The 15,760-nt window shown below is 45.2% G+C and overlaps 1 protein-coding gene and 1 pseudogene across 1 annotated transcript in view; both read left to right on the plus strand.

The window, feature by feature from the left end:
• The window catches only part of INPP5A (inositol polyphosphate-5-phosphatase A), a 567,250-nt gene that overhangs the window by 12,324 nt on the left and 539,166 nt on the right, over nt 1-15,760 (plus strand). The gene's annotated exons all lie outside the window — the stretch shown is intronic.
• On the plus strand, nt 503-12,561 carry LOC148518822 (uncharacterized; annotated as a pseudogene).

The raw sequence follows: 15,760 nt of genomic DNA on the forward strand, positions 1-15,760 counted from the left end.
ACAAGAGAAGGAGTGCGTGAAAGTAGCTCTCGGGAATCATTCACCGGTCCACATACTAGCAAAAAATGTGCTTAGTATTTTCCCAGATGGGTGCCAGGCTGACGTTGGGTATGGTGGACGATGTGCTGCTTTTGGAAGGACCGACAGGGTCAGAAAGGCATATAATTTATATAAAATATGGTACTGCATACTGTAATGTATGGGTTAAGATGACCAGAATGTGTGTGAAACCTTTTTTCTAAAATTGGCAGTTTTGATGTGGAGGTGTTGAATAATGTTAGGGATAGCATCTGTGTGGTGAAATCTCTAAAGAAATTAATAAAGTATAATGATTGTTTAAAACTATGGCAACATAAGGGGAACACGTGGCTTAGCGCCGTGCATGCGACGCAAAATAGCGCCACGCTCACGATGCAAGGGAGCGCGCACGCAACGCTAAATAGGGCCATGTGCGTGCTTAAAGGGAGCATGCACGTAAGGTAGCGTTGCCGAAGGTGCAGGCATGAGCGCAGGCGGACCTCCGCCGCCCTATGCGGCTGAAGGTTCAGGTACAGATGATACCAAAAATTATAAAAATGTAACAAGTAACTTGTACCCTATTCTGAGTAAGTATAAGGAAAATGTTTATGAATTAGATGATGAACCTGTTGTAGTGTTTTCCATTTCACATGCTGTTCAAATGTTAGCTATTCCACCACAGCAAGCACAGGGAGTGACCCCACCAAGTATAGCAGCAGAGGTGACACCATCAACTGTAGCACCACCAACTGAAGCGACAGCTGTGGTTGGTGGAAGTAATATAATACGTGCAAGTAGTAGAATAAACCCAAGTACCAAGGCCAAAGGTAGCAATGTGGTAGGCGTCCATCCTGTCCGGACAATAACAGTTCCCAATGAGAATCCGGACGCAAATGGTGTAGTGCCTACAAGGGATGTAACCATGCATTGTCCATGCACGATAGCAGAGCTGCATTCTATAATGTCAGACTTTCCCGACCCTAGAAAGAATTAGCTAAATGTAAAAAATTTGTTAAGGATCTCGGTAATGCTCACGAGCGAACCAACAGGGATTGGCGAGTGATATTATGGGCATGTCTTCCATCTAGTACCGACGTGAAAAGATTCATCACGGCCTGTGTATTGGATGGAGACAATCCCTTAACTGATGAAAGTAACCAGGATAACATTGCCCGCATAGTCACCCAATTGGCCGTATATTTTCCAGTAGTAGTGAACTGGAGTAAAATTTTCACCATTAAATTGAAAGAGAGTGAGTCCGCAGCAGATTATTTCACCCGAGCACTGCAGACCATAACCCAATACACTGGGATAGAAGACATAAAAGACAACTCACACCACAGGAAAGTAGCAGTTACGGTACTTATGGATGCTCTTAAAGACAACCTAAAGACCAGGGTTCAGACCTCTCAGCCTAACTGGAAGGGAATCACGGTAGATGCTCTCAGGGAATCTGCTATTGAACATGATAAAAACATCCTCAGGAAAAGAGAAACCCAAAGCGAAAAGCTAATGGCTGTTAGCATTCAAGCTTTGGAAGCAATGTATATACAGCCACAAGAGACATGTACACCTGCGCAACTACATGCTCTCAGTACATACCATCCTGCGCAGTCAACACACATATCAACAATTAAACACATATCAACATACCTCGCCTCAACACACATACCATACACAGACTCAAACTCTTCATGTACCCCAAACCACACAACAACAACCTTTCAACACATATTCACAAAGATGTTATAACTGTAATCAGATAGGACACATAAGTAGAAACTGCAGGGAGAAGAGGAGGGGGCCACCTTACCAGGGGGCACCTAAACACCCACAGAAGTCAGGACAGTTCCAACAGTCACCAGCACACATAGTGGCAGTAAATGCTTTACTGGAAGAAGATAGTCATTGCTAGGGGTCAGGTCATACCTGTAGTCTACAGCCAGTCAGGTTAACTGAGAATACTAGGGAAGAACCTACAATGACAGTCAATGTAGCTGGTACTAAACATACTTTACTTGTAGACACAGGGGTGACCAGGTCAGTGATAATTCTCCATAAAATTTTCAGGTTAATAACAAGACCATACCAGCCATGGGGGTAACGGGTAAAGTGCAACATTATCCTTTAACCAAATCCGCAGAGGTTACTATCGGACCATTGCAAACCAAACATTATTTTCTCTTGGTAGCAGCGGCTCCTACTAACCTACTGGGAAGGGATTTGTTGTGTAAAATGGGATGTGTCATTTACTGTACCCCTGATGGTATATTCCTAGATATCCCAGAGAAGGTTGCGCATGAGGTAAGGGATATATTGGACACTCCACAAAGACTAATGTTGCACTCTACCATTCTAGAGCAAATTTCACCCCAGGTAAAGGAAATGTTGTTACAATAACAAGGGTTCCTCTGGACCAAAGATGGACAGGACACTGGATTGATGGCAAATGTAGCTCCCGTAATGGTAAATCTAAAAAGTGGTAGGCAAGCTCCAAAAATTCCCCAGTACCCATTAAAACCAGAAGTAGAGATAGGGGTTTATCCCATAATTTAGCAGTTATTGCAACAGGGAATTTTAGTCCGTGCAGCAAGTATAGCCAATAGTCCAATTTTTCCAGTGAAGAAGGCTGGGGGGAGGGGCTATAGATTAGTACAAGACCTTAGAGGGGTTAATAAAGTAGTTGAGAGCCAATTCCCCGTAGTGCCAAATTCAGCTGTCATCCTTATGCAGATTCCACCATTCGCAACCCATTTCACGGTCATTGACCTGTGTTCTGCATTCTTCTCTGTCCCTCTTCACCCTGACTGTCATTATCTATTTGCATTCACATACAGAGGGGTACAATACACATGGACACGATTTCCCCAGGGCTTCATAAATAGCCCCAGTATTTTCTCTCAGGCCTTACACGACTGTTTGCAATCTTTTCAACCTGCTAATGGATCTGTGCTAATTCAATATGTAGATGATTTATTGTTATGCTCTGATTCGTTTATGTCATGTTTAAATGATACTAAACTGTTGTTACTTCATCTCTCACAAACAGGACACAAGGCTGCAAAGGACAAATTACAGCCAGGGTCAAATATGTGGGACAGTGTCTAACCCAGGGGCTACAACATTTGACAACTGACAGAATACAGGCCATACACACCATGACACTGCCGCAAAACCAACAGCAAATCCGTACCTTCTTGGGAATGTGTGGATACTGTAGAATGTGGATCCCAGGTTTTTCTATTTTGGCATTACCATTGCAGGAGTTAGTTTCAGCCTCAAAACCTGATCGTGTTACACACACTGAGGAGACAGAGCAAGCTTTCCTTAACCTTAAGGATAGTCTGACAAGAGCACCTGGCCTGGGAATACCAGATTGTGAAAAACCCTTTGAGTTATATTGTAGGGAGCTGATGGCTGCGTGGCAGGTGTCCTCACACAAAAACATGGTGACGCTAACAGACCTGTAGCATAATACAGTGCCCAATTGGACACTGTGGCAAGATCACTCCCAACGTGTTTAAGAAGTGTAGCAGCGACTGCTCTTTTGGTAAATAAGAGTGAGGATGTAATATTAGGTCATGATATGATTGTTTTTACACCCCATGCTGTATCTGCTTTACTGAATTCTGCCCAAACTAGACATGTTTATTCAGCTAGGTTCACAAAATGGGAACTAGCTCTAATGGCATCTGCAAATATCACCAGTAAACGATGTAACACTTTAAATCCAGCAACATACTTACCTTATGTGCCTAGGAAAGCACAAAGGGTGGAGAGAGGTGAGTCGCTGGTGAAAGGTGAGTTTTGCAGCTATACTGATACACATGATTGTATGGAATATTTGAATCAGACCTTTACTGCAAGACCAGACATACGTGATACACCCTTAGAAAATGTAGATTTGACATTTTACATGGATGGGAGTTGTCATAGACAAACTGACACAGGTGAATTATGCACAGGTTATGCTGTTGTAAATGATGAATATGTTGTAGAAGCTGAACCACTTGGTCCACCTCACTCAGCACAAGTAGCTGAGCTGGTGGCATTAAGGAGAGCGTGTGAACTGCCAGAAGGTAAGTCAGCTAACATCTACACTGACTCCAGGTACGCCTTCAGTTTTTGAATTGCTGTCAACAGTCCTTTTATGTGGTATGAGTGTGCGACTGGTGTGCCTGCTGCTGTCATCAAAATCAGTGCATGATTTTGGAGCTCTTTGGCATCTGAGAAATTTTATGACAGCAGCAGGCACACCAGTCGCACACTCATACCACATAAAAGGACTGTTGACAGCAATTCAAAAACCAAAGGCAGTAGCCGTCATTAAGTGTAAAGCCCACACCTGCAAGGAAGACCCAGTGTCACTGGGCAATAACAGGGCAGACAAAGCTGCCAAATGGGCAGCAGGTTTAAGAGTGAACATGCCAATTAATCAAATGATGGTTTTCCAAGCAATTGATACGCAGAAATTAATTGAGATGCAAAATTTGCGCTCCATACAGGAAAGGGCAGTCTGGAGATCAAAGGGATGTGTCCAAGAGTCCTCTGGGCTTTGGACAGATGGACAAGGTAGGTCTGTTGCACCCAAGGCATATTACCCAACCTTGGCTGAGGCAGCGCACGGTTTGACTCACCTAGGAAAGCAAGGTATGTGCAAGTTAGTCAGGGTGTATTGGTGTGCACCTGGCTTCTCCTCTCAAGCTGAAAAGAGGGCTATGTCCTGTTTGACTTGCTTGAGGAAAAATGTAGGGAAAACAATCCCTACTGAGCCATCCCACATCCCTCCGACAGACGAACCTTTTCAGGTAATACAAAATGATTTCATCCAATTAACACCTTGCAGGAATCTCAAGTATGTATTAGTTTGTACAGATGTGTATTCAAATTGGGTTGAGGCATATCCAGCTGCCACTAATACTGTTGCTTTTACTGCTAAAAAGATTGTTCAGGAGTTTGTATGCAGATACGGTATCCCTAGAATCAAAGTGATAGGGGTACTCATTTCACAGGTGACGTCTTCCAAAACATTTGTAAGCTCATGGGTATTAATAGTAGACTTTACACCCCCTACCGACCGTAAGCCAGTGCCAAGGTGGAGAGGGTAAATGGTACTATTAAGAACAAACTAAGGCCCTCATTCACAGCCGCTTGCTAGCGGCCGTACGCTCATTCCGAGCGATGTTCGCACATCTGCACATGCGTACGGTTTTTAGTACGCATGCGCGAACCAGTCAGTGTGGCCGAAAATCGTTTGTACGCTATATAGCGAATGCCTGCTATTTTGAGTGACAGAATGAGGCGTATGTGGGTGGTAACAGGGGAAGGTGTTTGTAAACGGGGGAGTGGAATTCGAACGCAGGCGTGCTTAAAGGTCAAAACGGGCGTTTTAAGGGAGTGCATAATTAATACAGCAGCGTCATTGACCACGTCACTTGTTTTTTTTTAACACAGAACTGCTCGCAAAATAGCGGTTGAAAAAACCAACCACAAGAATAGCGAGCAGTTCATACGCTGTACGATGTACTCGATTAATCTAATAAATAGCGGACATGACGTATGGTGCGAGCGGCCAGGGGGCGTTTTTATCAAATAAACGAGCGTATGTTTTGCTCGCTCATTCAGACTTAGAGGTGTGAACAGACTGCAATTTGCGAACGGATCATTTGAATAGCAACCCCTTGTTTTTGAACGAACGACCGCAAATAGCGAACGGCTCTGAATCAGGCCCTAAGTAAGACCATGGCAGAGACTGGACTGGGGTGGCCAGGAGCCTTACCGCTAGTCCTTCATAGCATCAGGACAACTCCTAGACCCCCTCTTAATTTGTCCCCCTTTGAGATACTTATCGGGAGACAACCTCATCTGATTGTAAGTCCATAGAAAGACTTGAAGAGTAACAACAAGGTTACTGTAATTGAAATTGTTCTCACCTGATATGCCTGAAACAAACTGTCATGATGTTGAACCTGGAGAATTTATGATTCAAAATTTCTTACATTCAGGTTGTCTGACAGATCTGTGGGAAGGTCCGTATCAAGTGTTGCTGACAAGTACAACATCCTTGAAAGTGGCAGAGAGAGATACCTTGGATCCATTCCACTCACTGCAGAAAGGTCAACCAAACGGTGGAGATACAAGGCGGAGACGAGGCAGATAACGCAGAACTGTCAATTGCGAGCTTGTTCTGGGAGAGTTAAAGACTGCAGTGAGATACCTGAGCTAGAGAAATTTGCAGTCCACTATTCCAGCAATGGAATGGTGGGCTGGGTTTGCATTCTTATTTTCTTCCAGAATTCTCATAATCCTTGCTTGGTTTGGGATGTCCTGTTTCTGTAACAGTGGGCAGGTGATTGGGGGAGTGGTCGATGGCGATATCAATGGAGTGGAGTCGGGAGAAGGAGCCATACATTCACAAGGGCGGTATCTGACCAAACTCAGTACAGTAATTGCTAAGAGATCTGTTAGCCTGGAAACTCGGAGACAGTGTGAAGGGTTATCGTCTGAGGAATATTGTATTTGTGAGTTTTGTGGGTCCCTAGTCGATGAGAGATGCATCCAACGGTGCCAGCATAAATATAACCAGTATTGGGGTGGGTATCCTTTAGAGGTTTATCATACCATGGTGGGCAAAGTTTTAAACCAGACTGACTGTTGGGTGTGCTCTCACGTGCTTCAGGGACAGCATAATGTAGGGTTAGTGCCATTTCCATTAAATGTCTCTGAGGTTTTAGAATTGCAAACAGGGAAGACGCTGGATGGAAAATTTCTTATATCCAAATCACCTCATTTTAAACTCCACCAGTACCAAGTAGATAGATCACTTTTGTGTTCGAACATCACCAACTTCAACAAACCAGGAAGTTGGGAGGTGACTGGGAATAACCAGACGATGACCTTTTCACTAAGAGCTGATAATGAACCTATAAATTTTGAACTTTTATGCAGCAATTAGATTAAGTGGGAGACACTTCCGGTATCCGTATACATGTAGTGACACCAAAGAAATGGCTGGTAGGGTACCAGAAGGGTACTATGCCAGGGTTATACAACCAGAAATGTGTGTTAGTCATATGGGAGAACCTGAGATAGGATCATATGCTAGGGAAATGTGTTTGATGATTATGACGCATTCTATTCCTTACGTTCTCCCCGATGATGTGTATTTTATATGTGGAAGGAAAGCGTATAAGTGGCTCTCTCCGAGTTCCGAAGGTTTATGTTATCTGGGAAGGGTACTTCCAGAGGTTATGACCCTTACACATGGTGAAATGCTTGATATCTATAAAAACACACCATCTCCATATCTTCATACGCATTATGAACACCGTGACAAAAGAAACATGATACCTGGTGACATACATGCAGCTACACAGTTGATTAGCAAAACAACTGGTTTCCAAATTTTAGTAGCACTAGATCCCACCAGAATAGCTCGGGGTACTTTAAATTTTAGATACATCCAAGATCTTGCTAAATTAATAGCTAATATCACCGAGATGTATGATGACACGTTCAGGTATACCGGCAAGGAGCTACAAGCTTATAAGAAAGAACTTGTGCATAGGCTAGTGTTAAATTATTTAACAGCTGTTTCTGGTGGGTACTGTGTAACCTTGGCCACCCAGTTTGGTGTCAAGTGTTGCACGTACATCACAAATAACGCTAGTGACCCCAAGGAGGTGATAGACCGGAAGATGGATGAAATTCTGCAGCTGAAATGGGAATTTCGAAAGAACCATAATGCTTCACTGGCTGAAGTAAAGGAAAAGATAGAAGAGTGGTTCTCTTGGTTGAACCCTGTGAAATGGTTCTCCAGTCTAGGAGAGTGGGTCCAGGAACTGGTTGCTATTGTGGGTAAGCTCTTGATCCTCATACTTATTATCATCTTAGTAATTGACTTATCTGTCAGGTGTGTTCCTAATGTATTGAAGTGCAGAAAATGTACAAGAGCAAATAGAGAAACAGAGATGATGGTGTAAGCAATGATATTATGGATACCAAGGTCAAGGAAGAACTGTATTACAACCCCGAATTAGAGTGTACCATCAGATGATGAAATATAAAATCATATGGTCATGCATGAATGTATTGTTAAAGTTATTTTCAAACAACCTAGATAATGTAGTCTCAATCCCCCCAAATTTCCTTTATAGGTTCGATGAGATCCCACATCCCACCAATGATCCCTATAGATCCGCAGATGGCGTATAAGGGTTGTTCTACCCTCTTGAAACGCATTGTTTAACGGTTCAGTGACCTACTTTTGTCACACCAGTTATAACCTTGAATAATACATTATTATGCATGACTACAAAAGGTTAAGATCAGGGGGCCTGATTCAGACCCGGTCGCAAGCGCAGAGCACTCGCAACCAGGTCAATGGTGGCCCAGAGCGCATGCGCACAACGGAGCCGGCTCCGTCGTGCGCATGCGAGAGACCCAGATAGCGACGGGCAATCCGTCGCTCCGGATCTCGCACCAAAGGGGGCGTGCTGTTGATGTTGAGTGACAGCATGCTCCCTTTGGTGGGCGGGCTGGGGGGTGGCAGCCCAGACGGAAGCATTCCCATGAGAATGCCTACCGTCTGGGGGCGGCCCCACTGACATCACAAGTGATGTCAGTGGGAAAGCTTTCGGCTCTGTTTGAGCCGAAAGCTCTCTGGGGCTTGCGGCCATGAGACCCTACCACAAGGGTCTCATTGCAAGCCCGATGGTCGCGATGATCTTGACCATTGCGACCATCATCATGGATGCTCGCATTAGCTGTGGGTGGTCACCATGGGAACGCCTCCGTCTGGGCAGCCACGCCCCCGGCACGCCCACCAAAGGGGACATGCTGTCACTCAACATCGACAGCACGCCCCCTTTGGTACGAGACCCGGAGCGGCGGTTTGCCCGTCACTATCCGGGTCTCACGCATGCGCACGACAGAGCCGGCTCCGTCATGCGCATGCGCACTGGGTCACCATCGACCCGCTTGCGAGAGCTCAGCGCTCGCGAGCGGGTCTGAATCAGGCCCACTGTGAGGTGCAGACAAGTGTTTTGAATGAAACATTGGGGGTCATTCAGACCCACTCGCAAGCGGCAGTACGCTCGCAAGTGGGTCAATGTTCCCCACTGCGCATGCGCACGACGGAGGGAACCAAGCTGTCGCTCTGGGTCTCGCAGCAAAGGGGGCGTGCTGTCGATGGTGACTGACAGCACGCCCCCTTTGGTGGGTGTGCCGGGGGCGTGCCTGCCAGATGAACGCCTACCGTCTGAAGCCGGCCCCACTGACATCACTAGTGATGTCAGTGGGAGTGATTTTGGCTCTGATAGAGCCAAAATCACTCCAGGACTTGTGGCTGGGAAACCCTACCGCAGGGTTTCCGTCGCAAGTCCGATGGTCGCGATGGTCTTGAACACCCACAGCTATACGAGCGTCCAGGAGGACGCTCCATTTTAATGGAGGAGGGCCCTGATTCAGAGCGAGCGCTCTGATCAGAGCGTCCGGCTCTGAATCAGGCCCATTGTCTTTAAGTCTGACTATCACTGTATGCCTAAAGGAACTAGCATTTACATTCCAAATAGGCTAGAAAGGCCTTTGATTACATTCCATCAAGTATCTGCTGGCCATCTCTGATCAGAACAGCTCCATTGTATGTCATTTTTGAACTTAGGGCCTGATTCAGACCCGGACGCTATTTGTGGACGGTCATTCCAAAAAAGTAGCCGTCTATTTAAATTGAGCACTCGCTCTTTGCGATTTGTTGACGCCTCTATGTCTGAGCGAGCGAACGAAAAATGCGCTCGCTATTTTGTAAAGACGCCCCTTTGCCGTTTGCATCACACGTCATCTCCGGTATTTATTAGATTAATCGGGTACATCGAAAGGAATCTGAACTGCTCGCAGTGTTTGTGGTAGCTTTTTCTTACCGCTATCACTGCGAGCAGTTCAGGCTAAAAGACAACCAAGTGACGTGGTTGATGACGCTCCTTTACTAATTATGCACTCACATTAAAACGCCCTTTTGACCGGTAGGCACGCCTGCGTTCGGATCTCCACTCCCCCGTTTTCAAGCACCTTCCCCTGTTACCACCCACAAACGGTACATTCTGTCAATCAAATTAGCAGCCCCCCGCTGCTTTGCGAGCGCACGATTTCCGACCGCAATGACTGGTTGGCGCATGCGCATTACGACCCATATGCATGTGCAGTTGTGCGAACATCGCTCAGAGCGAACGAGCGGCCGCCTACGAGCGGCTCTGAATCAGGCCCTTAGTTCAGACAGAAGTAATATCAATAATACCAGTTACTGAATAAAGCTAGATATATGTATATATATATATATAAATCCATGACACTGATGCAGATTTGCACACAAATATATACATACACTTAAACGATCGCATGTGTATCCACAATGCGTGCACACATATACACAGTTGCTATTGTAAATATAAACACACACACAGCGCATGTTTGCGCTGTACACAACCCCTGCACACATCGCACCTTTTACGCTGCATGTAGACGCACAACGCATACTTACATATAATCATAAATATACACTCACTCATAAAAGGTTCCTTTACATTAAACGTAATATTAGAGGTTTTAGTAGCATATAATTATGTTTTGAAATGTATGTATATGATAATTAAGGTATATATGGTAGACATGTTTGGTACTATACTGACACCCTGTTTATTTCCAGATATTCGAGTCTATCAGCGAGGGAGTCGCATCTTGCGTTCGATGGTTATGGATCATAGGAAATTATTGGTTAGAAATCTGTTAGGGTATATAGCCTGTGTCCCGGTCCCAGTCAGTAGCCATTCTTCTTGGATGGCCACAGGCTTCTGGAGTGACAACTGTTTACTGGGACCGGTGCGCATGCGTATGTATCAAGCTGTACCTTTTGTATTTAATTGTCTTTGTGCTAATTGTGATAGATCATAGCGTGTAACTTACTTTTTGTTGCAATAAGAACTTTTGTGCTTTGGAAACACAGTTGGGCTGAAAAACAATTATTTATTGTGCGACAGGTAACGCTAAATAGCGTCTTGCGATTATTTAGGGGTAACGACAATACGGTATTCATAATTCTCCCATGGCTTTAACTGCCCCCACATTGAGCAGGAGTCTTGCACTTTGTAGAAGGTGGGCTTGTATTTCTATGAATGGTGGAGCTCATCGTACATACTAACTTCACCACATACTCCTACCAACTGCACTAATAATACTTTCATTACACTATACTACAACATATAATAACACCAGCAGCACCACATGCTACTTCCACGCACTAAACACAACAGTATGCTACAGCTAAATTATTGGCAGAACCTATGGTGTTGATAGGTGTCAGCAGAGGCGCCGAGAGGAGAGGGGAGCGGGTACTAATTACCCAGGCCTGCTGGAAGGGCCCTGATCTGACGCCACCCCCCCTCCCTCACAGCAGCCCAGCACACGATGCTGTGTGCTGGGCTGCAGTGGGAGACTGCTCACGGCTGTTGAGCAGCAGGCACAGCAGTCTCCTGTCTATGCCTGTGTCAGCGCCCCTGGGTGTCAGATGTATGATGTATGTTAGTTATTAAGCAGTTAGAAACACAGGACGGAGCCAACCCAAGGTTAATGCAGTAGGCATGCAATGCAGGCATATACAGAACATCAGGTACAGCCGCTGGCAGTGGAATGTATATGGCACCTAGCGGTGGTGACTCAGTGGTGTATATAGGCCCCATTATGCTTATCGCATAGTCTCCCTCCGGAGACTCTCGTGGGCACGTGCTAATGCCATGCTCTCCAGCACAGCTACATGCTCCTGTCACATGTACATACCTCCCAACGGGATGTAGTTATATTACCGGTGAAAGCCTGAACTGGGACTAAAGATAGACGTCAAAACCCTGATGCCTATCTTTATCCCTATGCCGAAATCCCGACAGCCGGCATTCCAAACAACGGTAAGTGGGGCTTGTTAGGCCTTAGCCGCGGGGGAAGGGGACGGTTATGTTAGGTTTTGGGTGCGGGATGGGGTGGTTAGGGTTAGGCACCACCGGGTGGAGGGGGGGTTAGGCACTAGGGGGGGAGGTTTTGGTTAGGCACCACTAAGGGAGGGTTAGGGGGGGAGAGGGGTAGGGATAGCATACTTACCACCCCTCTTGGGATATTCAGCCGCTGGTATTTCATACCCAACCCCCTCCCAAAATATGGGAAGTCAAAATTCAGAGACTCGCATGCGCCGCCCTTGTGCTTGTCCTGAAAAGTTGCATGGCCACAGCACCCCCTCTCTTTGGCGTGTGTGGGGTCTCGATTTTTTTGCTCTCATATGTTGGGAGATGTACACTACCACAGCCATTGACCAGAGTAAAGCTTCAGTGGAACAAACTATTATTTTTGGTTGACTCACTAAGATTTACTTCTGACCAAGCATTTCTGTTACTATAGAAACTAATTATGTGCTCTGATAACCAATTTTTATTTATCTTACTCAGCTGCACTCAATTAAAACTTCTAGTAAGAAATAGATGGAAACTGGAAGTTAACTTAGCATAAAGGATTTTAACCAGTGCTGGACCTACACTTTGGTTTAATAATCATATAGAAAGTGAGATGAGTAGTCCCATGCTCCATATAATTGTTTAAATTAAAAAAATTAAATATACTTAAATTCACTCTAAGAACTTTACCTCTTTGTCACATGCACCTGTCCTGCTCTGGAGCTTACACAATAGTTGTTTCAAATATAAGGTGCCAGTAGGGTTGTCACCTTTGTTTTGGCTATGCGGTGACATGCGCTGCAAAGATGGGCACCGCGAGCTGCAAATGTCTGCTGCAAAGGGAACAATGTGCCCCTCAGCAACTGACCCAGGCCCCCGCTGAGCACTTCCAACAACCAGGTCCAGGTAAAGAGTCTATACTGGTTTTTACCGAGTCCAGGTAAAGAGTCTATACTGGTTTTAATTGTGTGTACTAAATAAAAATACACCTTACCTATATGGTGATTTCTCTGCAGCAGGTAACCTCTGTAGAAGTTGATCCTCTCTGGGCAGACAGTGTCCTCAGTCGGTATTCACTATTCATGTAGGAGATCACATGACCTGGACGATGCCTGTTTGTGTAGGAATATAACTAATGTCATCATCATACTGTACAACAAAGATTCAACCAGACTAGTGCCTCATGTGTCACCTCCTGCCCCCTGTGTCCCCTCCAGCCTCCTGTGCCATGTCTCTCCAGCCTCCTAGCCTGTTTCTCTCTAGCCCCCTCTTTCCAGCCTCCTGCCCGTTTCTCTCCAGCCTCCTGCTCTTTTATAGCCTCCTGCTCTATCATTCAAGACCCTTGTCTTTCCAGCCTCCTGGCCCATGTCTCTCCAGCCTCCTGCCTCGTCACTGGAGACTGCTGTCTTAACATCTTCCTGCCCCGTCACTCCAGCCTTTCGTTTTTCCATCCTCCTGAGTCCTGCCCCATGTCACTCCAGCTTCCTGTCTCTCCAGTCTCCTGTCTTTTCAGCCTGCTGTCACCTCAAGAGAAAACCCCCTCCCTGACTCCCTCAAACTTACCTTCTTCGACAGCCTGTTGCATGTTCCTCTTCTTCTTTACGGTGGTGCAAGTGACATCACGACATACACCGTGCAGTGCTGCACAGCGTGGAGAGCTGCTGGGTCCTAGCGCCAAACGGCTGTTGGCTGGCAGTAAACAGAGGCAGGGGAGAGTATTCCTCTAACAGACTGCGCTGGCGGGGTAACTGCGACAGTGATTCCAGGCCATAGTGGTGGCACCCAGGCCAAGCCGTATTAATCAGTATGGTTGTCAACCCTAGTGTTTCAAAGAGATCAGGGTATCAAGATTTCCCTTGATTAGAGATTATTATTAAAAATCCAATTTTATGTTTCTACTGGAACAAATTACACTGTTCTCTCTGGTGACCCAGCTCTTAGTACTATCTGTCGGACTCTTATGAATTTTAAATTGCAACTCTGTTCTCCCATATCATCTGAAACCTGAGGCCATACAGTCCACACTGTACTTCCTTCTATGTCTCAAATAAAGTTGTAAGAACATAAATCCAGTTTACTCTGTTCATTCAGGTCAGGGGTGGGGAACCTTTTTTCTGCCGAGGGTCATTTTGATATATATAACATTATTTGTGGGCCTGGGGCAGGCCATGCCACCTCCGTGTGGCATCACACAGGGGCCGGGCCACAATCGCCGGTGATTACAGCAATGCCAGGAGCACCTTGAGGATGCTCCGGGGAGCTGTAAGGGCAGCGGTGTGACCATCTGTAGCATCCTATGGACACACCAGGCAGCACTGCTGCATAGATTCTGGCTGCAGGATGCCAGATGAGGCTAGTAGAAACAAGCTCCAAGGGCCAGACCAAATGATTCTGCGGGCCTGAGGTTCCCCATCCCTGATAAAGGAGATCCCAGAGTCTGCATGGCAGTAGAAAAGTTATTTGATTTTAGGTGAAAAATGGGACTATCCTGGGAAACTCGGGATACACAGGAGCCCTGTACATGTGGGAAAACATTTTAGTGCTTTAATGTTAATAAATCATCTCAACATGAATTTGTGACTAATCAGCAAAACTCAGTAACAAATGTATATGCAACTATAAGCTTGCTGATAGGATTCATATTAATTTAATCTCAGAAAATGAAATACTTGGCTTCACAAAAGCCGTTGCTGGTAACACAAATTATGATGATCCACTAATATGTAAACCAGGCCCAATAATGTATCTAATATCTGAAAATGCCCAACATAATTTCCTCAATTCGGTAATAAAATGAAGTCAGATTAAAAACTGTTAGCTGTGACTGGGATGATCATGTGACTGATTACATCATAAAGAGCTTCTGTGATGTCACTCAGCTTAGTGCTTAGCACAGAGCAGTCACTTACCAGCTGCCTGAGAACAGGTGTATGCTGCATACACTGTATTTACTGCTTATTTCTATGCTTTCCCAAAGCATAGTCCAAGGTGAGTTTATATCTAAAAATGTTTATATTTTAGTATTTTCCACTTTATAAGACATATGAATGTAATGTAAAAATGTAAAACGTATCATTGTGAACACCATTGGGGTAAACAGTAAATTCTATTTTAATGATATTATCTTAAAGAACAAAACTCACAAATTGTTAGTTATAAGTTCAGTTAAGTTTTGTGAAGTCTTCTACCAGTTCTTATGTGTATGGTCACAATCTGGTCATACTTATTAGCAAGTTAGTTGAAATAACCTGATAGTACATTGTTGTTTTTATTTATTTATTATTTATTTATTAACAGTTTCTTATATAGCGCAGCATATTCCGTTGCGCTTTACAATTGGAAAACGAATAGACCAAAACTGGGTAATAACAGACAGATATATAGGTAGGAAGGCCCTGCTCACAAGCTTACAATCTATAGGGAAATAGGCATTGATACAGAAGGATAGGTGCTATATATTGCAATTTGGTCCAGCCAGACTGCAGAGTTTCTTGGTGGGCTGCATGATCCAGTCACACAGGAATGTCGGCCAAACAGGGCCTGATTAAGGCTTGTGGGGGCCCGGTGGCAACTAAGTTGTGGGGGCCCCCACCAAGCCACACGGAGCCTACAATCCCTCCCCCGCCACACGAAGCCTACCCGTACCCCCACCCTCCATGACTATTTACCTTCTGGCTCTGTGTTGTGAATGCAGCAGCACAGTCAGCGTTGCTGCATAGAGCGCAGAGTGGCTACTGAGGCCCGACATCAGTGAT

This window comes from Taudactylus pleione, unplaced genomic scaffold (assembly GCF_031769625.1).
Source record: "Taudactylus pleione unplaced genomic scaffold, aTauple2 ptg000198l, whole genome shotgun sequence".
Lineage (NCBI taxonomy): Eukaryota > Metazoa > Chordata > Amphibia > Anura > Myobatrachidae > Taudactylus > Taudactylus pleione.